This window comes from Spermophilus citellus, assembly GCF_964194105.1.
Source record: "Spermophilus citellus genome assembly, chromosome: 6".
NCBI lineage: Eukaryota > Metazoa > Chordata > Mammalia > Rodentia > Sciuridae > Spermophilus > Spermophilus citellus.
This window is the reverse complement of record NC_138187.1, coordinates 128593345-128619422: the sequence shown is the minus strand read 5'-3', so window position 1 is coordinate 128619422 and position 26078 is coordinate 128593345. Positions and strand designations below refer to the sequence as shown.

Genomic DNA, 26078 nt, shown 5'->3' with positions numbered 1-26078 from the left:
CTATGCAAACACCACCTCAGAATGGTAATTTTAGGCAAAAAAACTCTAAGCATCCAGATAAAATAATCCTATTTGAGAGGTGCCCCAGTTCCATTTTGCTCCTCATGACCTACCAGTGCATCACTGTTTAAAATTAGGCCTTCAATGGGAACACTATAAACTTACAGAAAAGGTACCTCAATCACTGTTTTTGTGCTTTGATGCTAAACTTACAGAAAAGGTATCTCAATCACTGTTTATGTGCTTTGATGCTAAACTCAATCTTCCAGCACTTACTCGTTCAAGGACTAGAATCAGGGCCACCTAAGGGCAGCATCATGTCCTATTTATATTTGCAAAACAAAAAAACTTGGAGCTTGGGACATGGTAGATGAATGAAAAACATTTTAACCTGTCGTTAATACAACAAACCCAGGGGGGCCATACTTGCAGATGCTGCAACACAATGTAGGGTCTAACTATTCCCACCACCACACCCTGGGAATTTGAAGATGGATTCTTCCATTAACAGCCTGAAATAGCTCTGCAGCTGCAGGATGCATCACATTCATTGGGAAGTCTTCCCAGCAAAAGCTTCATCCACCTTCCACCTGGGCAGGGCAGCCATCTGGGGGATGACGGGTGGAATGTGGGCTTAGAAGAGGCTTCCTAGGTGGCTGATTTGTCATATTTATTGAGAATCAATGGCTTGAACAATTGTGCTGCAGGTAGTTCACAGTCAGCCACACATCTCTTGTGGAAAAAGCCCAACCAAGGGGCCACTGCCTGCCTTCCTGAGGATTCTTCAAGCTTGATCCCCTATGAAGTCAAATCTGGCAAATCTCTGAATAGCTTTATAAAACTGGCTCACCCTGTCTTCAAGGGTTGATATAAACTAACAGCCAAAAGTAGAACTCCATCTGTTATAATGCAACTGAAATCAGTGCTGCTCCCCTTTAAGGACCATGTGACAATATGTTCAGTTAAGTTTCCCCGCAGGAACACTGACGGGCAGAGGGCTGGATCTGCAGCTCACTTGGAATGGAGGACAGTTTTCCCATTCAGTAAGTGACATCCCTTGGCCTAGATCTTCAGCATTTCTTCTCTTCCCTCATCTTTTCTCTCATTTTACTTCTTGGCTCATAGAGTAAATCCCATTCTTCTCTTAATGAGCTTCATTTTTTAATGTCTGTCTGATGTAACCTACTTCAAATTCCTTCTGAGGTAGGTAGGATCTGAACAGCAAATTAATTTTTCAGGACCCACTTATCATAAAATTATGAATGGAAAATAATAGATGAAAAACACAGACATGATAAATTGAATATATGAAATTATTTATTAAAGTCAGGATGCATGAACAGACTACTTAGCAGAAAGATAATTCAAGGGCAACCAATTTACACAATTCGCAGCAATATTACATTTCAGAAAATGCAACTGAGGACATCATATAAATTATAGTGATTTGTTTTTAAAAATCCACTGAATTATCTCTTACCTCTGCAATAACATATCATGAATGCAGCTAAAGAAGTTAGCAGGGAAAGTGTGATCTTCCTTCCCCACTCTCTGCCCATCCATCTTCCAGGAAACCACAGGCTGCTGCTGACCAGACTTGGCATGAGGCTGTGAGGTTGCTGCTTTTCCCCCTACATCATAACCGATTTCAAATGGTGCTAGACAAAAACAGACTCTGAACACCAGGAGAAATCGGTCAGCCTGTGTAAGAGATGGGCCAGTAGTGCTCCTCGGGTCTGCACCTCTGCAGGTGCCAAATCTGATTCCAGCGGAATACTCCGGGGCATCCTCCAGGAGCATGTGGGCAGTGCTGAGGTGACAGTCCTCCAGGTATACAGCCCTCTGCCCTTCCCTATCACAGTCGACACCCAATACATCAGCACCATCTGAACAGCACAATCACTGCACTCAGAGGCCCTACCAATTCGGTGATGCTAGAGACAGGTGCTAGTGGTGGGCTGTGCCCTGCTCAAGCTGCTGTATTTACATTAAACACAAGCCCCGCCCCCGACTCCTGCTGTGGCCCCGCCCACATCCAACATCTTCTTGAGTGACTTTTGCTGTCCAAGTCTTCCCTTGACTTCTTGAACAGGCTAAAGCAGCGAAAAGAGTCAGTCCCTTGAGCAGCAGCTCCTCTCCAGTCCATCCTTTGCAGAGCTGCAATTCTTACTCCTAAAACACTGATTTCAAATGGTGCTAGATACAAAGATGGAAAAATCTAAGCCACCATGTGAAACCAGCTTCCAGAAGAAGAGGATCTCACCGAAGAAGGCAGGGAGATGCGATGGGAAGACCTGGCCTTCACCCTGAGGAGAAATGTCTTCTACTGTGACATGACAGAATGATCCATTAGAAAGACACTGAGGAGAGGTAAAAGGTACTGCTCAATGCAACAGGGAATCCAACAGATGAGAGCAAAACAAAACTCATTAACTCTGTTTCATTTCACAACCAGTCACTATAAACTATTACACATGATGAAATAAAACAGCCAAATCCAAAGTATTTAATTTTAAAATATATAAATTTTACATTCATACCACCCTAGCCTTTATATATTTCCGAACAGCACACAAAATGTCTCTAGATACATTATCTCCCTCCATCAGGACACAAGCAGCCTACATGCTTCTGAGGCACCAGTGGCTAAACAAAGGTGAGTTTCACCTGTCCAGAGCGATGTTTCCTTTTCCCTATTCATAAAGAGCAAGGGCTCCTCCTTACCACACTGCATATCAGTATCAGGACATTCAAATCTGACACCTTTAACTGACTTATTGGATTTAACTTCTCACAAGACTACCATTGTATTGAATTCACATAATTGAAACTGAGCTTTGATTCTGAAGTTCGCCTGAAAATAAACTTCCAAATCATGTTCCAAATTAGATTTCCTCTTTCGTATCATCTTTTTTTTTTTTTTTTTTTTGGCTATTTGAAGTGAAGAAAATAGGTGTGTTTCCTCTGATGCCATAACCCAGAGAGAGAAGAGACAGCAAAAGCCATGTTTTAGGTTCCCAACCAATTCTTTAGGCCTCAAGACATAAACTTATCTTTTTTCATGGCCCCTGGCAATAAGGTTATGTGTTGCTACAATAAAAATAAGGAAATAAAATTTGAACATCAAGAGTGGTACATTTAATTCTCAAAACAGTCAATGACACAGGTATTGCTCCAATTTTTGCAGGCAAATAAATTGATCCTTAACGAGGATAAATAAGTTGTCTGAAGTCACATGATCCATAAACACAGATCCAGAGCTACCTCCCAAGTCCATGTTCCTACCCCTCTGTCCACTGCTGCCTGCTCCTCAGCTTGACTATCATCTCATTGTGTTCCTGAACTTAACTCTGAGCAATTTGGGGGGAGGGAGGAAATATGGAGGCTATATTTCTGCAGGGAAGTGGGATGATACTGACTATAGAACACATTATACTTGAGTGAAGATGGGGGCATGATTTTGGTTCTACAAGAGGTCAGGTGAATTTGGGTAGCTACTGCTCTCTCTGGAGCCTTAGGTCCTCCCTCAGCATGACTCTGCCAGTAGTGAGGAAATTGCTGGTAAGGAACCCACTCCAGTAATCCTAATACCAACAGCAGGCTCTGCCATCCACCATGGGATGTCCCAGGGCCTCAGCTGCATGTGGGGGAACTGAGGGGCAGATCTGGGGTTGACATCTGCAACCAACACTGGGCTCGGGTGGGCAGTGACAGTGAGGGTTTTAAGGTCAAGAACGTCATATGACATTTATTACCAAAGGTCCAAATCCTGTAAAATGAGAGGGATGATTGAGATGCTCATAGGCTAATTCTCGGCTTATCTGCTTTTCATTTCAGTGAAACTCCTCCGTAGCACTTTCAGTTAGGAGAACCGACAAACCCCCTCCTAAGTGCCCTTGCACAGGTGTCCTGCAATGATCCTTGAAGCACCTTTCCTCCTGCCACAGGCCCTGGCTCTGCTGGCCCCTCCTCCTGGAATCCATCCATCCACCCTCCCTTAGCTACCACCCCCCAGTCACCCTCCCCATCTCAGCTCAGGAAAGCCTCCCCAAACCTCCCCCAAGTCTGGCTAGCTTGCTAGAGGACCAAGTCATTCTCTCCTTCAGAATGTGCCCTTCTCGTTTGGTTGTCAGGGTGACACTGAAGTAATGTCTCTCCTGCCACCCAGGAACTGGAGCGTCAACCAGCCTACCTAGCACCTAGCAAGGAAGCAAATACCACCGAGGGAACCAGAAGACAGAAGCCAAGACCTACAGTCCCCCCTCGTGGATTCTAAAACTCTTAGTTCTCAGGAAGAAGAGATAAGAAACCATTAACAAGGCATTGCTTTAAACAATCTCAAATAAGAGGAGAAAAAAAGTAATCTTAGTACCCAAATCTTTTGCCTTTTCAATCCCAGGAGGTGAAAGGGTCATTCAGGTCACAGACCTCTCAATGGAAGCAGAGTTCTTTCTTCTAAAAGTCAGCTGAGCAATGATTCTTCTCTGAAACAAGCTGGTGGTTCTGTGCTAGCTGGGAGTAGCTGGGTGATTTGATAAGGGCTGGCAGGGGCTCGATCTACCTGGCAGTGAGCCTGAGGGCCACCTAGATCTAGAAGAAGGTGGCCCATGAAATCACCAGCCTCCTAGGGGCTCTGCCATCCAATGAGAGACATGGGATTCTCCTGCTTCGGCCTAAAAGGCCCAAGCAAATTGGCCGTGTCGAAGGGCTTAGTGAGATTATCTAGGAAGGAAAATTACTCACCCACCAGGAGTAGGTATGTAGCCCTGATGTGACACTGCACAGGTTAAAGGTCCGGGAAGCCCCACTCCAGCCCCAGTCTGTTGTCACGCTCACTTTCTATCTAGAGGCTTTTCTACCTTCCAGAACATTCTTCTGCTGAGTAAGGGACCCGAGGGTGGAGGAAAGGTCAGCACCCAGGGAAGGAGAACGCTTGCCAGACATAAAATCTGAGAACAGGAACCGGCCACTTGCCCTGAATGGGCCTCAGTGTCTTCATCTGTCCAGAGGCAGCCTGGGAAGACTGATCACCATACATGCAAATGCTCAGAGGGCTTGGGCAGGACACAGAGAGAAAGAGGCAGCAACAATGTGCAGCAGAGAATAGTGGCCTGGAGAGGCCGCGTTATGTCTAGAGGCATACAAAATCGGATATATTAAAAAAAAAAAAAAAAAGTGCAGGCCAAACTAAACAGAGCTGAGGTTTAAACACACTTCATGGGCCACTGGCTAAGAACAGTCAAAAGATCACAAAGACAGCTTCTATTTTCATTAGAAATGATGCTGTGTTTTAAAGTCCTAAGTATCTTATTTTGAGCCCAGCATGGTGCCCAAAAAATAACATGGGGGGAAAATGGGAAGGAGAGGGAACCTGTTTGTAAAATGTACACACACAAACCGGCTGAACCCAGTGGTGATCACCCGCGCTGTGCTACCACAATGTGTTCAAATGCAGAACGTGGGAAGGTTCTTGCCAAGGCAGCAGCTTCTCCCTCCTGACCCAGCACTGGGTGCTGAGTCACAGCTACTTACGTGACGGATGCAAGTTCCAGCCAGAGTGGGGGAGGATGCCGGAAGCTGAGCCCCAAGCGTCCATCTTCTAGCCTCTGGGAATGCTGGTTTCAGGGTTCCGGGCAATGAGGAAGAACTCATCTTGGTGAAAGGGGGCCTAGAAGGCCTTTTTGAAAAAAGGGGAACGTCCTGCCCTCAAGACAGTCCCAGACTATTGTTGTGTGGACTGAAAGGGCTGCCCAGCTTCCTGTCAGTCTCAACTCCAGCCCAGACCCAGTGTCCTGGACATTTTGTCTTTAGCTGTCAGAGAAGGGCCTGCTGCCAACTAGCTGTGGTTCATGAATCAGAGGAAAGAGTGATAAAATGAAGGATATGTGTGTTGAGGGACCATGGGTGGAGGAACATGGCTGGCTGGCCTGAAGCCTCCAGAAGAAGTGGTCAGCATTCAGGCACCACTCTATGTCCTAGGCCCTAAATCCTAAAGTGGGAACAGCATCCTTTAGAGGTGGTGGGCCCCTCAAGTACCGACTCAGGTAACAGGGAGAGAAGTCACAGCCTCCCAAAGCCCCAGTGGACCCAGTATCAGCTATTTGGGCTTCCCCTGGGTCATAGGTACAGAAGCCCATGTTCCTAGGCAATTGAACTCCTTGAAAGTCAGTTTTTCTGTCCCTTCTCCAAATTATTGACCAAAACCTGGGTCTCAAAAGCTCCCAGACTCTGTACAGGGCAGGAGGGCCTGGGTCGGGATGGCTGGATGGAGAGGATGCTCCCTACTCGTCCTGCCTCTGGGGTAACACGGGAAATGGGGGCAGCTGGAGACAGTGGGGAGATGGGGAGGAGGAAGGATGGAGTGAAGGCTGGAGCACGGAGTTCCGGGTGCCCCTGGCAGATGGGAGGATGGGCACAGCCCTGAACTACTTTCAAGGAAGCTAGTGCTTTCCATGAGAGAAAAAGTGAGCACGCCTATGGTCTATTACACACACACAATGCCCACCATACAGTTTACCGGCCCAAACCAATGTGGTCCAAAGAAAAACCACGAACGCCACTCCTTGTCACTCCCAGTCATCTACTTGGCTCTGATAGGACAGACTCGGAAGTGTAACTTCAGCCTCGGGGGAGATCTGACTTTGGAGGTTAGTGCAGAGATGCCCCAGAGCCCAGCTTCCCAACCCCCCGCAGGAAGACCTGGTCACCCCTCCTTCAGCTGCCAAGAAGTAACAGACACAGTGTCCTACCAGGTGCCACGCTTACAGGACCTCATGCCTGCTCACTGGGTCCCGGGAGCTCCTCCAGTGGTCTATGCTCCTCCCTGAGGGGACAGAGCATCTCAGAGTACTGAGCACTTCACCAAGTCAGACGCCCTTCCCGGAGCACATCCTGAAGTGGGCACCAGGAAGCCAGGGTGCATCCACTAACCACTGAATGGCAGTTCTACCCAGTACCTGGGCCACACACCTGGCAGAGCACATGGACCGGGCACACCCTGTGACGTGAGGTGGTTCCACTTCCCTAGCTGGGGGAGGGAGGCTGAGCCAGAACGGAGGTAAGTCCCAAGTCCAGAGCCATCTGCAAGTCTGCAAGTCCAGAGCCATCTGCAAGTCTGCGCTCTCTCCTCTTCCCCTTCAGCTGGCTCAGCTGTGGCTGTACCTACATTGCTATTCCAGCCTCATTCTGTTATCAGGACCTCTGTCTGCCAGTCTCAAGAACAGTGAGTAGCAGGAGGCAGGGAGTAGGAGGAGGGGAGAAGAGTGGAGAGGAGGGGAGGGAAAGAGGGAGGGAGGGAGGGAGGGAGGGGGGGAGGTGGAGGAGGAAGTTTCACAGTCTAGTGCATTCCCATCAGATCACAGAAGGGGAACACATACAACTTCCCCTTTTCAAGTGCGTCTTGGCCCCCTTTGCATTTTGGTTCCTTCCCCCCTGGACTGGGGGTGGCAGAGTGAGTGGGCTGGGTAGGGGCAGGCGCCCAGGTACCCAGCCAACTGGGCTCTCGCCCGGCTCCATCTCGGGCCTGGCACGCTCCCTCAGGCCGTTACCCGACATGCCCTTCTCCTTGTCAGGGAGGCCTCGCCCTCTTGTTTTCAAAGTTTATAACAGTATTGTTTGTTGTCCAGCAGATTAAATTCTTTGGAGGCTAGGGGGGGCGGTGGGAAGCAGGGAGGAGGAAAGAGAGAGAAGGAAAGAAAAATACAAATAACTTCTATTAGGAGTCAAATGATTAAATGAATTCCTTTTTGAACACAAAGTTCACCTGTATTGGAGAGTGGCCAGTGGCCAGAGTGATGTCCCCTTGCTCTCTGTGCCGTCCTCTTTGGCCCTTCTTACCTTGCAGGGTGACATGTGGTCTGAGACTTCCAAGGCTGCCACTCAGGGTTCGAGCTGAAAAAAATAACAGCTAATAAGGTTTGGGGGAGTATGTTGGGCTTTGGGGCCAGCTGGCCCTAGCAAGGACACACTGCATCTCATCTCCTCAGGCATCTGGGTGACTCAGACCAGGACTTTGGGAAGGGCATCTATAGGCAGCTGCCCTTCCCCCAACCCTGAGTTTTTTTTTTTGTTTTTTTTTTTTTTTTGCTGTGAGTTTGTAGTTTATTTACATGTGAAATCAAAGTCACACATTCACGGATACCAAGACACTGGACAAACTGCCCCAAAGAAGTAACATAACTGCATAGACAAACACAGATGGCTCTCTATATCCAAGGTTCTACATCCCTAGATTCCAACCACAGATTTAAAAAAGTGTGTGTGTGTGTGTGTGTGTGTGTGTAATATATATATGTATACATAAAACTGCATTTTACCATACACATACAAGCTTTTCCCTTGTCATTATTCCCCTAAACAACACAACAACCATTTACACAGCACTGACAATGTATTAGGCATTGTAAGTAATCTAGAGACAACGTGCATAGATTAAATGCAAACACTATGCCATTTTACAGAAGAGATCTGAGTATGTGCAGGTTTTGGTATCCAATCCCCCACGGACACTTAGGCATTTGTGAATACAGTCATCCCTAAAAAATAAAATAGAGTGTGGAATAAGACAGAAAGCAAACAGTCACTATGAAACAAGCATGATTTTAAAGACAGACAGGACACCCCCCCACCAACTTTCCCCAGTCCATTAGGCCTCTTTTAAAAAAAAAAAAAATCTTTATTTTTATTTATTTTTAAGTGGTGCTGAGGATCGAACCCAGGGCCTCGCACATGCTAAGCAAGCGCTCTACCGCTGAGCCACTACCGAGTCTCAGGCCTCTTTGTTTTTTTTTTAATTATTATTTTAATTTGAGAAGGCTCTCTAAGTTACTGAGACTGGCCTCGAATTTGCAATCCTCCTGCCTCAGCCTCTCAAATTGCTGGAATTATAGGTGTGCACCACAACACCTAACTCCTGTCAGGCCTTTTGATACTAAAACTGTACTTGGCAATAACACAAAAGGATATATAATTTTCCATATTTAAATACAACTCTCATTGAGGCATCACCTGATTTTCAGACTTTGGGTTACGGCTAACTAGTATGCAAGTCTGTAGCATCAAAGGCAATGCCTGTGGCTCCTGCACTATGGCCAGCCCTAAGGTACTCCTCTTCCATCTTCTTCTACCTTCATGCTAGTAAACCCTGTCCGGCCCCGCTCCCTGCAACCCCTACAATGCCTATCCAAGGGCTAGGAGGCATCTGCAGGGGTGCGCAGTGACGAAGGGCAGTGATGACAAATACAGAATTAGAGCCGCTCAGGGCTCTTTCCTGGAAGGGATCTGGAGTTCGGGTTCCATTCCCACGTCGTCTCCTCCCCCCGCCCCCGCCCTGGCTTAGGGCTGCCTGGAAACAGAAGGGAAAGATGGAGAGTGGGGCCAAGGACCCGGCTCTGGATCCTAGTACCTGAACCTTCTTCAGGTTGCTTCAGGGATGGATTTAACATCCCATAGCTTCAAGATGAGTCGGACCCTGTCAAAGACATCCAGTCTCCCACCTCAGACAGGTTTCATCTTCCCTTGGCAACCCTGGGCAAGGGTGAGGCATGGCTCTCCCCACCACCTTCCCTGCGGCAGGTTTGGACCGTCCTTTTTTCTGTCTTCCAGGTGAACAGAAAGAATCAGGTCCAACACAACAAATCTTCACACACAAGGCTACTGAAGACTTCTACCACCAAAACAGCTCCCCTGTGCTTTCTGGACAGCTGTTAACAGACATACGCATGCAGCCCCGTCCAACCTCAATCATTCTAAGGGAGCATTACCAGAAAAAATCTAAACCATTCTGACGAAATTCATTGCAAATAAGGATAAGCTCTTCTTCACTCCTTCATTTAAGTTCTGGGTCTATTCCAATGAAGGTCACTCAGAGTTCTAAATGGCCAAGAAGTCATTACAGTCCAATTACTCTGCCTCAGCAACCCTGGACAGAATGAGGGGCTAGGCTCAGAACTCAAGGAAACCCAATGCCAGGACTTCTCTAGCCTACCCTCTTCTGCATGGGTAAGGCATACTTTCTCAAGTCAATCAAGAGACATTCAGAGTTGGAGCCAGTGTGTCTAGTGTCTGACTCTACATTGTATATTTAGCCAGTGCTTCCAACAGGTGCTGTACAAACAGGTAACATATACACAACATGCATGCTGGGCAAAGCTCTGGGCATCCTTACAAAATCTGTTGGAAAAAAAAAAATTACAAAGATTCCACAGCAAGGCCTCATCTCCAAGTGAGCGACAGCAGCAGAAACAGGTCTGTACGCACATGCATGAAATACTCTACAAAGGTATCAGAATGGTTTCAAGCACCACGTATTCCAGAAGCTTCCACATGTAGAAAACCTCTCCAGGCACACATGATAATTGGCTGACTTCCCAGTACAAGCCAGCTCTCCCAAGAGCTCCAAGAAGTTAAAAAAAATCAGAGAATAGGAGAATATGGACAGTCTGAGATTTCCTTCTACTCTCACACGTATAGAGAAGCGAAGGACCTAAGGGATCAAAGTACACTGTCCACTCCTCCACTCCTACCCCCCACCCACTGGTCAGGTCCCAGGGAAATAACAGCTAGAGTCAGAGGAGGTGGGTGGGAGACTCCAAGTAAGCAGGTACAAGCAGTCAGGTCTTGGCAGGACTCTGCCTGGCTCAGTTTCATCAATGACAGGCTAGTGCCACCTACCCGCACAGGGTTGCATGAGGACCAAGTGAGCCAGCAAATTTGAAAAGAACCATGTACGAGTGATATGATGGTTACTAATCAATTCCTTCCCCTCCCGCCTGCGTCCTAGCCCAAATCCCTGTCACTATACCATACTAAGGGAGGGAGGGACAAGCTCACAGTAATTGTTAATCCCAGGTAAATGCCCAGTGAAGTGGCAAGCAGACAGTGTCTTGGAGAAATGTGGCTATTTTTATAATTCTGCATCCTGTTCAGTAGATTGCACAACGTGCCCCTCAGCTCCAGGGGTTCTTACCCACAGCGCCTTGGAGACAGGGTTGATGTCTGTCTGGGACTGAGGCTGCCGTGCAACAGCTAGGCCAGAGTCCCAACCACTCCCGGCTGCTGTTCACTGTGCCTGGGGCCCTGGGCCTGCCTTCATGTGTTTTATTTTAGCTCTTTTTAAGAATGATTCAAGATTTAAAAACCAAAAAGGAACTGGCAGTTCTGAGATCTTCATTTCTTAGTTTTGTTATTACCTTTTCTTTATCTCTCTCTCTTTTTTTAAAATTTAGTTTTTAATAGAGGGCCTTAAACACCACATGAGAAAAAGAAAGCTAAATACCAAGGAAAACTCTTGACACAGGGGGAGGAGCCTGGAACAGATACCTTCCCCGAGTGCACAGCCCCAGCCCACCTAGGACTCAGGGACAAACAGGACCCAGCATCTCCCCTGTAGAATGGTCTCTTAAGCCAGCCCTGCTTGGCACAGCAAGCCCCACCAGCAGCTCCCACGTCCCCCTTCTCCCGCAAGCCTCTTGGCAGCAGTCCTGTCAATCCTCTGTCACGGGGGAGGGGGGGACATGGATGGGACTGCATCAACCACCTTGACTCCATCTCTAGCCCTTCCCTCCTCCTTCTGGAAAATCCTTCAAACCCTATCTCCACCCACCCATGCTAATTCACGCCAGCAGCGCCTCTTTGCAATGGGGATTCTGACTGCTATCAGGTCTTCAAGATCCCTCCTCCCCCTTTTTTCTTTCATGGTGACTCAGGTCTCCATTTCCTGAGTTTCTGACTAAACAACACCTTTATGAGAATCCAGGAAAGGACCTGTGGTAAAAGAGTTGGAATCTCTGCTTTAACACCCTCACGTAAGGAATCTGAGCCCCCCCCCCAATTGGGTAAAGTGAATGAGTTCTGTCAACCAAGCCAGGACCAGAATGCAGGTCTGCTAACTCCTCTGCACCAAGCAGTGTAAACCCCATTTCCCCTGACCTGCCTCTTTCCCAAGTTCCCCATCACTCTACCTCATCCCTGGCAACTTCAGACCCCTGGCAGCAGACGGCAGCTTCCTTGGTCTGGGTTGGCCAGGCACCCAAAGATGGGCCAAGGAGAGGAAGCCCATAGTTTGACTCACGGTGGGCCCAGTAGCTGCTTCTCCCAAGTGACCAAGGCCTGAGCCTAGGAGATGCATGCCCTGCACACATGCCCTGCAACCTACCTCAGTGTCTCAAGACAAAGCAAACCCGGGCAATCTAACACAAGGCGACTTCTCCCCTCCCAGCGCCTGTCCCTTGCTGGTCACGATCATCAGCTCCAGGAACCATGCGTCCTGGCAGAGGGGCTGTGCCTCCTGCAGGCACATATTTGACCAGTGACTCGGCAAAGACCTGACCCAAATGTTCCCTGTGCTGCATGGACAAGAGAGGCATGATGACCAGGCTGAGACACAGAAGCCAGCTGGCCCCGGAGAGGATGGGAGACAGAAAGCCAGGGATGGCCGTGGCAAATGGAAAAACCTCATTCACTGGTGACGTCTACTCCCACCTGGACTCCTAATTCATTACATGTTCCTGTTAGCTATGGGGGCTTTGGGAGGATGTTTCTATTGGGAAGAAAAGGGATTAGTGTCTCTATCAATCTCAACCTCCGGAGGAAAGTTCAACCAGCATGGCTTCCCAGGAAGCTGAGGTCCTTCCGTCTTTCCATCCCCTCCTATCATCGGGACCCCCTTATTGCGTGTGCTGCCCTTTTCCTTCACCCTCACACAATCTCCATATTTTGCATACATTTTTAAATATATTTTTAAATTTTTTAACTAATGATCTCTCTCCCCACTAGAATGCATGCTCCCCAAGAATAAAAACTTGGTTTGTTGACTCTGCAACCCAGCACCTAGCACAGCCCCAGCATCTAGGAGACGCTCCATACACATCTGGTAAGGAACGTATTTGCCTTGCTCAGTCCTGCTGGTCCCTGGGTACCAAAGGGTGTCTGCGTCTGCCTGACCTCTCCAAAAGGGAACATACAGAGCCACCCCTGGGGAGGGTCCTTGGGTGACTGCCTTTCACTCTGGTTCATATTCGTTCTCTGAGGGTCTTAGCTCACAGAAATATTTGACTCTGGAAAACCAGGGTGAGGAGAAACTACAGGTTTTGGAATCAGAAGTGCTGGATTTAAATCTAAACAACCCCACTCACCAAATGTGTGAGCTTGGTTAAGTCACTTAATCACAGTTCCTTTAACTGTAAAAGGGAAATAATGCCTACGTCACATGCTTGTTGTGAAGATGAAATCAGATAAGCAAAGGGCCCTTAACAAAGGTCAGTTTCCTTTCCCTGGATGGTAGGCAGGAACTGAGAACTCGGATGCATCTCATACCTTCATGCCTTGTGACGGACCCAACCTGGTATCACACCATCCATGGCGCCAGGCGTTCAATATGGGAACCCTTCATAGGGAACACACATCTGTCCTGGGCCATGGCGGGCACTTCTGGATGAGCACTGGACTTGTCCTCCCACATCTTTCTGGTCCTGCTCTTGTGATACAACCGTGTACAGCCACCGCGCCATGAGGCTGTCTCCATCCCTGCGCTGGCACTCCACCCACCCCACACAAGCTTCACACTGCAGCACCAGGCTCTGCAGAGACCATGAGGCCCTGGGGGTGTTCTCTGGCTCGATCAGCCCATGAACAGCTCCGGTAGAAGGAGCCAGCAGGGAGCCAAACCCAGTCTATGCTTTTCTCACAGCCACTGCAAGTCCCAGAAAAGCAAAGCAAAACGAGTGCCTCCCACAGACAGCCGGCTGGTGGAAAAGGGTGGTATCTCTTACATATCTCAGAGGGAAGCCACACATCCAAAAAAAGTGACCAGTACAAGGTACAGTTCCTCTCTAAAGCTGTGGCTGCAGCTTCAGGGTAACTCAAGCCAGGGGACAGAGCCAACATATGCATTAAACAATTCACAGCCCTGACAGGACTAGGAGTCAATGGAATAGAGAAGGTGCTGACCAATCAGGGGCCTTGGCAGGGTCCCGCCCGCACAACTCCCAGCCAAGCCACGCCACCTCTGCTCCAGTGCTCTGTTAACCTCTGCTGGATCCCGGATGCAAGGGCCCCTGCCTCCTAGCTCTCAGACCTCAGGGACTCAAAGGTCAAGAAAAAGTGCCTCTCTCTCAAGGGGTGCCACTTGTTCTGCTTATGTGACTGGCAACACACAACGCCCTCCATCATGGGAGCAGAAGGCAGCCAGGCTGGTAAACAGGAAGCCAAGCATTAGATGAGAGATCGAAGTAGGAAAATGAGCTGGGAAGCACCGACCCCAATTCACCAAGACAACAACGGGAGCAAAACCAACCCTGGTTTTCCCAGTCAAGCAAGGGCAGGGCTGTGAATGGGGGCAGAGGTCACCCAGAGCCAGGCCTGGGGACACGCTGCGCATGTGCAAGCAGAGTCTCCCAGGCACAGCCAGCAGGTATGTCTGGCCCCAGTCTTACAGCCAACGCTAGTCAGACTCTAGACTACACATCTTGAGGGACCAGCTCACCCTCCTCTCCTCCCTGGCTGCAAAGAGCCTCTTCACTTGTGCTCCAGCCCCAATACACCCAGTCATCTCACAACGCTACTGAACTTGTCAAATTCTTTGAAGGAAGAGTCTGAGAGCCCTCGCTTGGGGAAGGTCTCAGGCTGCTCACCGTGAACTCAGAGATTTGTCTCAAGGGGGAGGACAGAAGATGAAGCACTGTGAGGATTCACCAGCCTTCGCCAGTCTTCCCTGGAAGGTGGCGGGGGTGGTGCAGAGAGAGAGAGGCACTCACACTCTTAAGACCAAGCAGAGAGAGGTGACAGGGATGGGAGCCCACGGGTGCCTCATAAAATTACCCAGCACCATTCCTTTTATCTTTAGACCCCAGACAAACCTGCTCTTGGATAGCTCTAGCTGGACAAGAACCCTACAGTAAACCCTTCCTGGTGACAGGGGAAGCACCTACAGTCGGCTCTCAGCACTGTCTGTATGTAGGCGGTCATCACTTTACATTACCATTGCTAGTGCTGTGGCCAGCAACAGCGAGGCAGAGAAAAGGCCTAGAAGAAAAAAGTGATCCATTCAAAGGGAACCCCAAAAGTAAGGGAAGAGCCCTGAAACCCACTGCTCAGGCTGGTCTACACTCCAGACCAGCCCTGGACTAAGCCCATCAAGGATAAGGTCACCCACTCAGATGACGGGGGAAAGCAAGTCCAAGGTCCCTGTAGTTCTACAGCCAATGAGGGATCAAACCCCAACTCTCACGTGGGATGTCAGAGGGCCAAGAGTGGTTTCTCTCCATTTACTATGGAAGCCCCGACTGCTCTGCCACCACCACACCCAGAAATGCTACCCAGCTACCTCCCACATATCTAGCATCCCGGTCACTTCAGCTGGCTGCCCTTCCCCCAGCCCCTTGCTGGTTACTAACCTCATTCACAGAAAAGGCAGGCGGAGGAAAATAGAAAGAAGAGAGCAATTGTTTAAGAGAGTCTGAATGGAGACATCCGAGGATCCCCCTACTGAATAGGGAAAATGGTCTTCATGGGTAGGGAAGGAGGTTAGGGGAAGGCCCGGGAGCAGTCAACCTGACTTACCTAGAAGGCAGGCATGGGGTTAGATCCTGTTTTTCTTGCTGTTTCTGGTTTCCAATAGCAGTCTGGTGGTAACTCCCTGACAAGACTGGGATCATGTCACATTGGTCACACTTGTGGCTCGACAGCACCTATGAGAGGAAAGAGGAGACTATCCTACCCACCCTGCCCTAAGTCACCCAGCAACACACGCTCATTCGCCACCCAGCTACCCCCTGAGCATGGCAGACCCCACTCCCCGTGACTGAGTGGGTATAGGAACGAGAGCAGACAGCAGATACGGCTCTGGGGAAGGGAGGCAAGTGTGGTCTTATATGTCCTAAGAAAATCATAGGAAGGAGGAGGAAGGGGTGGAGGAAGGCAGGGAAGGCAGGAGGTCCAAGAAAAGGAAGAGAGAGGTCAAAAGACATCCTTGGGCAAAGCAAGGCAAACAGGATACTAAGAGGAGAAGCCGGAGGCTGGTCATTGACGCAGGGCATGCTGCCTTCAGCCACGTCATCCCTCCACCCCAAGCCTCTCCTCCAAGCCCGGCATCCACCAGAGAAGTACCAGCCCCTCCTGGCCCTCGTCCCACATTAGCACCCTCATCCGGCATGACCTTTGAATCCATCAGCGTCTAAAACAGGGGAAAGGAGAGTAAGCTTGGCAGCCCTGAACCCGAGGCAGATACGCACACACACCTTCCTGGAATAAAAGGTCCTTGGAGATGGCCCACACTCTCTATGTTCCAGTTCTCCGATAGAAGTGCTCCTCTCCCGCAGGGGAGGGCAGACACGTCTGATAAGAACTGCTTAGCACAATGCTATATATAGTCTAGGTTCCTACCAGCCTGAGATTTGGAGCTAGAACTTGGCAGAGAACCATGCTAGGTGCTGGCAAGGGCCGTCCTCCTGCAGCCAGCCAATCAGGAGCCTCACCTCTCAGCCAGGGGCAGTGAGGACACTCAGGGTCCTTCCATGCAGCCCATTAACATTCTGCGCAGAGGACAAAGGCTGTTGGCTCCATTTTAGGGAAAACTGACTTCTCCCAAATGTGAGGGGAATGTGTGGAGGCTGAACAGCACATTCCGGGATCTCTGCAGGTCTCCAGTAGCACTAGAAAAAATCTGGTCCTCTCTTCTAGAGGACTAAGGGTGGGGGTGCGCAGGAAAAGAATGAAGAAGGCAGAGCAGCTGGCTGGGCTCAATAAACATCTATCCACTTGCAATGTTCAAAGAAATAAAAGAATGTAAAAAAAAAAATTACAGCAATACTTACCACAGAGAGCAGGACTGCCAGGCTTCATGTGTGTGTATGTGTGCTCCAAATAAAATGCAAGCGAGCCATCCAGCAGTATGACACTGTCCTGGGAACACCGCACCATCCTCAGCTGAGCCAGTCACCAAGAGGTTGTCACCAGCTCACAAGCCAAGCTGCACTCTCCTGAATTCTCTGTGGGAAAGAAGACAAAGGTAGGCAGGCTGACTCAGCTTGCAGGGCCAATCAAGCAATGAACTGTAGAGATCCCAACTAGAGTCCTACCTGGGGTTTGTATGTGGCCCTTAGGACCATGGACCTCAGCTGCTGGCCACCGTTTCATGACAAAAACAAGACAACAACGGACAAAATGACATGGGTCTGTCATCTTAGAGAAAGGCCAGTACCAGTGGGCATGGCAGGGTCTGACCTAGGAGGCCCACCCATCACCTGCTTGAGAAAATAGACCTGAAAGGCAACAGAGATCTCCGAAGCACAGAATCCAGGGCATAGAAGTATGAGATGCATAAGGTTCCAACTCCCACATACACACAGTCCTTTTAGGTCAAGATGCGCTCTACTCAGGCACAAGAAGACATGGTTCAAGGGGTTGTGACCACCTTTGCACTCCGGGTGGGGGGGTGGCCGGCCCCCAACCGCTGCCCAGCTCTGATGTAAGCTCAGTCATGTTTTCCCGCTCCTGTTGGCTCTCGAGGCTCAGGAGCCACTCGCCTGAGATCCCAAATGAGTCACCCTGGAAGGTCCTCGGGGAGAGAAGGTATTCTGCGACAAATGTCAGCACTAGTATCAGGCATGAGAATGCATGAGACTGAAAAAATGGCATAGGAAAAAGGAGGAGGGCGCTCCAGGCCAGGATGCCTGTCCCTCAGTCCCAAACCCGTTATCTGCTCCTCTGCCCCTAGGCTGGTTGAAGGTGGCAGAGGACAGAAAGGGGATAATGGTCTGGCCAGGATTCAGTGGCCGTGAAGGTGCATCTTGTCTCTTGTTCCCAAGAAGGCATGGCGGGCGGGAGAGCGGGCGGGGCGGGGGGATCACGCGCTTATGGCGCAACACTGCAGAATCAAGAAAAGCCTAGAACCCTGAGCCGCCATGACACGAAAAGAAAGAAAAGAAAGGAAGAAAAAAGAAAAGGTCAGGAACTCAAGGTCCACTATTTCATCTCAGAGGAAATAAGGAAGATGAAGGAAGAAGATAAGCTGTGACGTGGGACAATAAGGAAAGATGAGCTGACACAGAGTGCCCGAGCTATCTTTTGCTGAGGGTGGGGAGGTGGACCCACCATCTTTGCAACGGGCCGCAGAGGCCTCCTAAGGTACCACATCGCCCCTGGGATACCTACTTCTGGGGTCCAGAGTGCCACGGTTCATTGAGGCTGCCCTGGCCAGCCCCTGCCCCAACAAGGGAACTGCCCTTTATCCACCACAATGACCACCGAGCCCATTACAGACACAGCCTCAGTGAGAAATCCCAAAGGGTTTTCTGGTCCTGAGAAGGTATCTGTCATTTGGGACCAGTGAGAAGAGCTCAAAAAAATGACCCTCATTCCTAGCTCACTGAATAACACCATTAGCTGAATTTCTTTCTCAAGCTCTAAAAATTCAAGGGTCACAGAGCTTGTTGAGTTACCTGGTATCGCCCCCATCCTCACGCCTGGCAGTGGCCTTCTTCTCTCATCAGCCCTCCCTGAAAATGACCCCAGGCTAGGGATCGGCTCTGAGCCCCAATGAGCTGTTTCTGCTGCTTTCATGTTGACAGAACATTCTGGCCACTCAGCTGAGAGCTCCATCTCCCGGCTCCTGATACACTGAGTCATCTTCCAGAGAGGAAAAAAACAACAAAGCAGCCGTCACCAGGGCCCCCATTGCCGACAGACGAATCACTGGCTGTCGTCACTCTCTGCTCCGCAGCCCCGGAACTGGTGACGAGGGGCATCAGGGTGCCCAGCTCCCCTCCCACGGGACTCAACAGCGTCAGGAAGCAGGCAGCCACTGCTGAGATTCGGAAAGAAGGGAAACGAACCTGGCATCAAAAGGCTCCCAGGAAGGCTCATTACTTAACCCTCACTCTGCCACCACCAGTCCTCACTGCTCAGTGCCCGCTGTACACTCTTGCTACAAAAGCCAAGGGGCATTTCCTCACCTTGAAGGCTTAGGTTTGTACTGCCAGGTAACCTCCTCTCTGCCCCTGCTTATGACATCACAGAGGGACACAAACTCCCTCCTTCTCCAGTCACCTGCTATGTGCATGTTTTAAGTCCCTGATAAAAACCACTGGATGGGACGGGGTCGAGGAGCGGCATGTGTATTGCCAGGAACCTGGCACTGTGCTAGGTATTTCTCTATAACACGCTGTCAAGGCTATGCCTTACAGACTGAGAACACTACAACTTGAAAAAAAAAAAATTAAACGACTCGTCTAAAATCACCCAGCTGAGAAACCAGGATGGAGATGCAAACCTAAGGGCGTCCAGCCCAATGGCTTTGCTCCTGCCTTGACTGCCTGGGGCCCCATCCTTCACTGAAGATGCTATCACCCACCCAGTCTCTGCCTCCTCTTCCAGGAGGAAGGTAGTCAGGACTGGCTTGTCAATCCATCAATTTCGGCTACAGAAAAAACCATCATATTGAGTGAACCTGGCCACAAAGGAAAAGGAGGAAGTTAATAAGGAAGGCATGGCACAGCTAAGTGACCCGGATCATGAGCACAAGAAGATAGGCCACCCAAACTCCCACACAGCCTTAAGAGACCTACGGCGTGCCTTAAATAGCCACCTTTGTGGGATTCACCTCCTAAAAGGGATCTCAGGAATTCAGAGAGGAAAAAAAATGAAGTTGAGGGCTCGTCTGACCACGACCACACCACTTGCCAGCCATGGGCTCTCCTCTCCTTGCAGGGTTATGGTAAAAAAAAAAAAAAAAAAAATGACATAATTGCCCGAAAAGAACCTAACGTGTTCAATCTGGCAAAAGTGGGTGCCAGGTAGATATCTGTTTTCTTCCTATTTTTCCCAGCCTCCCTCTGAGAGCTCATATCCTAATAGGTGACCTAAGACTTCTCATAAGGAACCAGAGTGCAACAAAGGTACCATAAAGAGGAGCTAGACGCAAGGGGATTTTGCCTAAGTGGCAGGGGTGGTTATGAGGGCCACTTCTTGAGAGGGTGATCAGGATAGCTCTGCGGAGACAGTGGAGCTGCCACAGGTGGATGTGGTGAGAGGAAGCTGGAAAATAACTAGTGAAAACAGGGAGAGGGAAAAAGCAAGAAAACGTGAGTCACCTGGCTTTATGGGATTCATAGTCCACCTTGGGAAACTGAGAGCAGTGAGACTGCATAGGACAGCTAAGGCCAGTTACAGACAGCCCCGAGCATCATGTGAAAGGGAAGGAATTTCACCCTGGGAATGCCGAGAAACCATTTTAAATTTCTGAGCAAGACAAACAAGATGGCCGCTGCACGCAGAAGGGCCTGGAAAGGAGAGGGACAGGCAGCAGGGAGTCTCACTAGAAGACAGCAGCTGGAACCATGGAACTGGCAGGGGGCATGGAGGGGAAACAGGGAAGGGAAACAGTAGAAAGTCAGAGCCATCTGAATAAATCCTGCAGGCTGCCATGGACCTCACAGCCTGTCCCCATGGAGAGGGTGATGAAGACAGAACCTATTTGGGTAACACAAACCACAGGTCTGACACGTCTGAGATGAGCTGCCGAGTCTCTGCCCCCACTCTTCTCCCAACACTCGGCTCTTCCCCCAAGCTGCTTTTAAGCCTTTAGCTGATGAGGGCATTGGGTTTCCCCAATGCCCACGCTCTGGCAAAGCTGGGGCCCCAGGTCGTGGAACCCCTACCCAGAGGGCTTCCACCTGAACCCCCACCCAAGATTCTGTCTGAGGGTGGGACTGGCCATTTCTGCCCCTGGGGCCATCTTCACTGCAGCAGCCAACACTGTGCCCGCCCCTGCTGAGACTTCACACCCCCCCACCCTGTCATAGCCCCGGCCCCCCGCCCACTCTGCGGAACTGGCACAGCAGGACCAGAAAAACCAACGCCACCAGCCACCATGTCAGAGACCAGCAGAGATGCTTCCAAAATGGCAGCCGATCAAAGGCATCCATAACGGAGTCCACCAGGGAGTGGGGAGCCAGTGACAAGAGGAGGGAACTGTCAACCACCTCTCAATAGGCCTCCACACCTCCCCTTATGATCACAATTGTCACATCTTCTTCAGAAACTTCCTCCACAAAATCTGAGACAGGGGAAGAAGGGTGCCACCCTCCCCCACCCCTTGGAAGGCCCTGGAGGCCATAGGTGATACAGGGCATTCAGAAGGACGTTCTGCGGTCATGCCCCAAGGTGGGACAGCAAACCATTTCTGTCCTCAAACCTGGCCCCATCCCTAACTGGGTAAGACCTGGCCCTCCCAGGGAATGAAATCTTCCACTGCTCCCCAATCAGACCCTCCTCCCTGGCCCTGTGGGCCCTGGGGAGCCAGGAGGTAGGGTTGCAAGGAAGGGCCGAGAAGGCACACTCCGTGCCCTCCGTTATGTAACAGGGAGGGCGGTGCTCGTCGTAGGCCAGAGACCCAGGGCGCATTGCGCTCCCACATGCGCAGTCATGGGTGGGGGCCGCTGCGCATGGCGCAGGGCTTCGCAAGCCCCCTCCCCACAAATGTGAGGCAGTCCACAAGTTCAGGATGAAGAGTCAGGACCCCGTTTTTTTACAGCCTACCTCCCCCACAGAGGCGAATAGCCTGATGCCCCAGTTTTACTCTCTCTCCAGGTTCCCCAGGCTGACGAACCATTCTAACCCAGCACCTTGAAACCTCTCATCGCCCTGTGACTTTGGGGGAAATCCCACAAAATCGCAGTTTCTGAGCAATTTCCTGGGGTCTGTCCCCGTTCTCACCTTTCCAAGCACCAGGTAGCAGCAGCTTCCAAAAGGCAGGTCCTTCCCATAGTGGTCTCAGCTCAGGACTGGCTCTTGAGGATCTTTGGACTGCCCCAGACGTCAATGCAAATCTCTTGTCCCAGGGGAGTAGCCCAGAGTCAGCAGGAAGCCCAGGGTGGTGGCAATAGCAGCAGCAGCAGCAGCTCTGCCCTACCTTGCCCAAGCGTTTCCAGGGGAGCCAAGAATTATTTTGCCGCAACACTGAGGTGTGGCTGATTGGAAAATTCCCTTTTCTAACACCAAACTAAAGGACAAATATTTTTTTTCCGATTTGGTCAACCTTCTGCACATCCATCTCCCCAACCTTCCTCCCTCCAAAAAAGAAAGTTTGGGGAGGCCTGAGATATTCTTCCCTATAGTCTATGAAATTTTAAAAGGCACAGGAAGAAGCTTCGACTGGGCAGTCAAAAGCAGGCAGACACACGAGCCTACGCACACCCCTGAAGAGATTTTAGAAAGCTGCTAGGCTTCTCCCCCCTCCTCTTTAAGCAAGTGAAATGCAAATTCAGATTTGATACCCTGCCCTCAGCCAATCATAAAAAGCTTTTCACCTGCCATTGGCCCACCCACCAATCAGAGGAAGTGTCTGGAGTGAGAGCCCTCCCCTGGCCAATGGAAGGCCAGCTCAGTCACTTAGTTAATGATGCAGCAGTACAGGGAAGGCCATCACATGTGAACTGGAAGGGAGCCAACATGGAGACACAGAGAGCGCAAGGTAAACAACTTTCCAACGCCAAAAGGATGACATTTAATCTCTAAGTGCTAGCTTCCCTTCTCGGCTCATCCTTGACCCCTCTCAGCTGGCCCCACAGACCCCGGGAGCCTCACTACCTGTCCCCACAGAGCTCCTAGCAAGATGCAACAGTGACTGCGTCACCATTCCCCACTTTTCCCAACTACGCAGTGACAAACCCACCAGCTCTACCCCACTTCTCTAGCCCACGCCCCACCCCAGCCACACGTTCCACACCAGCTTCAGATCCCTGGGGCCCGACATTTCAACCAGGGAACCCCCTGGAAAAACCTGTCCCCCTCGCCTTCCTCTCAGCCCTTCTCCTCCTCCTCACTCCCTACCTTTCACTTAAGATCTCACAGACAGATGGACGCTGACAGCCAAACAACCCGGAAAACCAGTCTGTCTGTCCACCAGAAGAAAACAGGGCAAAGGCTGGGAGGTCAGGTGGGAAGCTGGGGACAGTTCACTCCTCTCTCTTCTACCCTGGTCAGGCTTGGGCAGCTGACACCAAGGGAGAAGAAATTAAAGTGAGAAAAAACCCTCCCTCAGAGAAAAAAAATAGCAAAAAGCAAGAAAGGAGGTGATAGAGACAGAGCACCCACATACGGAGAGACATCGCCCCTGATCCCAGCAAATACGTACGTGGGGGAAGAAGTGGGCTACGCCATCGAGTCCTGAAGCCTGTCGGACCACCCATTGTCGCCTGCGCAGACCCAAATCTCCGTCCGGCTGTAAGGTGCCGCAGTCCCGAATGTTCCAGAATCCGGTCCCGTTAAACCTTCTGCCATCACCCCACAACCTCTTGCTCCCACCCCTGCCCCCCCACCACACCTCCTCCCCGCGGGAACCGCCCGTGCCACCTTGCGTGTCATCTCCTTAGCCTAGGCTACTCAGAGGCCTCTGGCCCCCCGACAGATTTCTGAATGCTTGGCAAGTGAGCTGGCAGAACCTAGTGCCCGGTGTTGCTATGACTTGTTTCTTGATTTCTCTCTCTCTCTGCTGCAGCACGGCTGTTGCTAGCAGACCTATGGACGGAGCTCGCTCGCTCGCTCGCTCACTCTCTCTCTCTCTCTCTGAGCTCTGTGACGCAGATCTAAATTCTCCAGTCTGCTCCTTGTGTTGCAAGAGCAGAACTGCAGCTTTTCCCCTGGAGAGCCGGAGGGCAGTGCCAAGGCTGGTCAAACAAGGCAAAAAAAAAAAAAAAAAAAAGTTGGGCCTACACTCTGCTTCCTTGGCCACACTTTTCAGCCCCTTTTCCCCTTGTACCTCACTGTTCTGGGACATGGAGGTCCCTGTCCCTGTAAGCTCATTCCCTCCCTGAGGGCTTCCCAGCCACAAACCTAGCTTAACTCTTGGAGTGGCGGCCCCCAGCACCCAGATGGGGCTGTCCCATTCTAAAGGTTGCATCATCTCTTCTTAAGGCATATGGGCTTCTACCAGCCACAGGGGAAAATGGTCCTCACCCTGAGACCACCATCTCATTAAACTTCTTCTGCCCCAGACAAGTCCAGAATTATAGCCACAGCTAATTTTTGTTCTTGTTGTTTTGCTTTTTTGGCCACAAACCAGGACCTTTTTCTCCCTGGAATTTCCTAAGGATAAAAAGCATAATTAAAACATTGTCTGCTTACCCCACAAGTGAGATCCTTCTATCAGGGCAGGAATTTAGAAAACCAAATTGAATAGCAGCCTCAAGAATCCAGAATAAAACCAGTCTGGATCTCCATTTTTTTCAGGGCTCAGAATTTTAGGGCCTAAGAAGATACATTCAATTACTCTCCGAAAGGCACGTAGGCCACACAGTCTCAGAGATTCAGGTTGCTGAGTCATTTGTTCCCAAGAAGATCCTTCCGACAACATGAAAAACAGCAAAAGAGAGTGACAGCCAAGCCTGGCCTGAAGGTGCCAATGACTGGGTTCTCCTGTCTGGGATGGGCAGCCAACTAAGATGACCATCTACCAGCCCACCCACCACTCCTTCTACGATGGTAATACCCAGACATCCACACCTGGGAACTCTTACAGGGAGGGTGTTCACACTGATGCTCTGGAGATTGACTAGGGTTGTTTTTGGATACTGACAGTTCTCTGCTGCAGTAAGACACATAGTGCCCAATACCTTCCTGCTCCCTAACACTAACGCTTCTAAGAACAGCTCAAGATACTAAAACCCTGGACCCTATACACAGACACACACAGCAAGTCCTGGGTTCCCATACTGCTACATGCAAAGAATGCAGACATGGTAAAGGTTTCCGACAACCAGTTGCATCACGAGCCTAGACCTGATCAGATGGGAAAGGTGTATTTAGGTCCTGGGTAAAGCGCACCATGTCCAGAACCTTGCAACTTCCAAGAAGCTGAATGATAATGAGAGGCCAGGCAGTCAGCTCATCTGGGAAAATCTTCCCAAGCAGCCTTAAGTAACTACTGTGGGCCAAGGTTTCACAAGGCAGAAAGAAGGACCACTTGGAAGACAACCATGGCACTACATGGTTTTAAAAGAAGCCCAGAGCAAATGTGCCAAGCTCCCAGCAGGGGGGAAAGTGCTTCAAATTCACACCTTCTGGGCTCCAGGGTAAAGCATGCCAATAAAGAAGTCACCTACTGGTCTGATGACCAAAGGAATGTGGCCTTGATGGCACTAAAGCAAGTCCCCCAGAATGGTCTTCTGCTTACGTGAATCCCATTTGCCGTGGTTTCCTTCTCCATGGAAGAAAAACATGCCTAAGTTCATGTCAGGACATTCCTGATTTATCCAAGAGCCCAGGATCAAATAAACAAAGGGCTCTGAGCTCTGCCAGGGAGCCTCCTCCTTCAGGAGGGAGAACTAGAGGGAAGTAGGCTCGGCACCGAGTTGGCCCATCACCCTGTGAACTTGCTGAATGACGTGGCTGCTCACTGCCATGGCGATGGAGATGTCATGGGTGGGTGGCAGTGAGAGAGAAGAGGCAAGTAAGTCATGAGAGACAGAGTGAAAGCAGTGCAGGGTCAGAGGAGGGACACACACAGACGCGGAATTTGTAACTACTGTGGTCCACGTACAACCACAGCAAGCCTGAGCTCAAGTCTGAGTAACACTACGTCCCCATCTCGGGGGGTGCAGCGTGGACCAACTGTGACTTGCAAAGCATTATGACGACACTGTGTGGGTAGGCTCTGTTTCGTTTCACTTTTTGTCTAAATCTTTTTCCTCCCACGACCCCGTTACCCTTCCCACGATTTTACTAGGATTGAAACAGCCATTTTAGGCGCCTCTGCCCAATTCTAGGTCTTCCTTCTATTAACCTGATTCTGCAGGGCGCCGAGAACAGAAAAACCCGAATGGGATGACCAGGAAGCAGAAATGAATTTAGTTCCAAAAATATGGGAGGATGTTTACTCAGCAAGCACGCCGCAGCCTACAGGGAAGCAGTTTTACAGGGTGCTGGGTGCAGTGTTTGATTCCAGGGGGTAAAGACAACTCCAGAGCAGGGAGAAGGGCTGGCTCCTTCCATTCTCCCCCAGAGGCCTGGGCAGGCCCAGCCAGTACAAACTCAAAAAGGCAAGGCAAAGGGCTCACTTGCTCTCTGGCTTCTCTGCAGCTACA

The 26078-nt window shown here is 50.2% G+C and overlaps 1 long non-coding RNA gene across 4 annotated transcripts; it reads right to left on the bottom strand.

Moving 5' to 3' along the window:
* Positions 1-1295: 1295 nt before the first annotated feature.
* Positions 1296-26078, bottom strand: LOC308651635. Of its 4 annotated transcripts, none has more exons than XR_014022626.1 (5): positions 23132-26078; positions 21712-22990; positions 18438-18802; positions 16812-16985; positions 1296-15686 (listed from the first exon to the last, which is right to left on the bottom strand). It is a non-coding gene; the product is annotated as an uncharacterized lncRNA (long non-coding RNA). The 4 variants fall into 4 exon arrangements; XR_014022628.1 differs by having other exon boundaries at positions 1296-7890; positions 15559-15686; positions 21712-26068; XR_014022627.1 differs by having other exon boundaries at positions 21712-26069.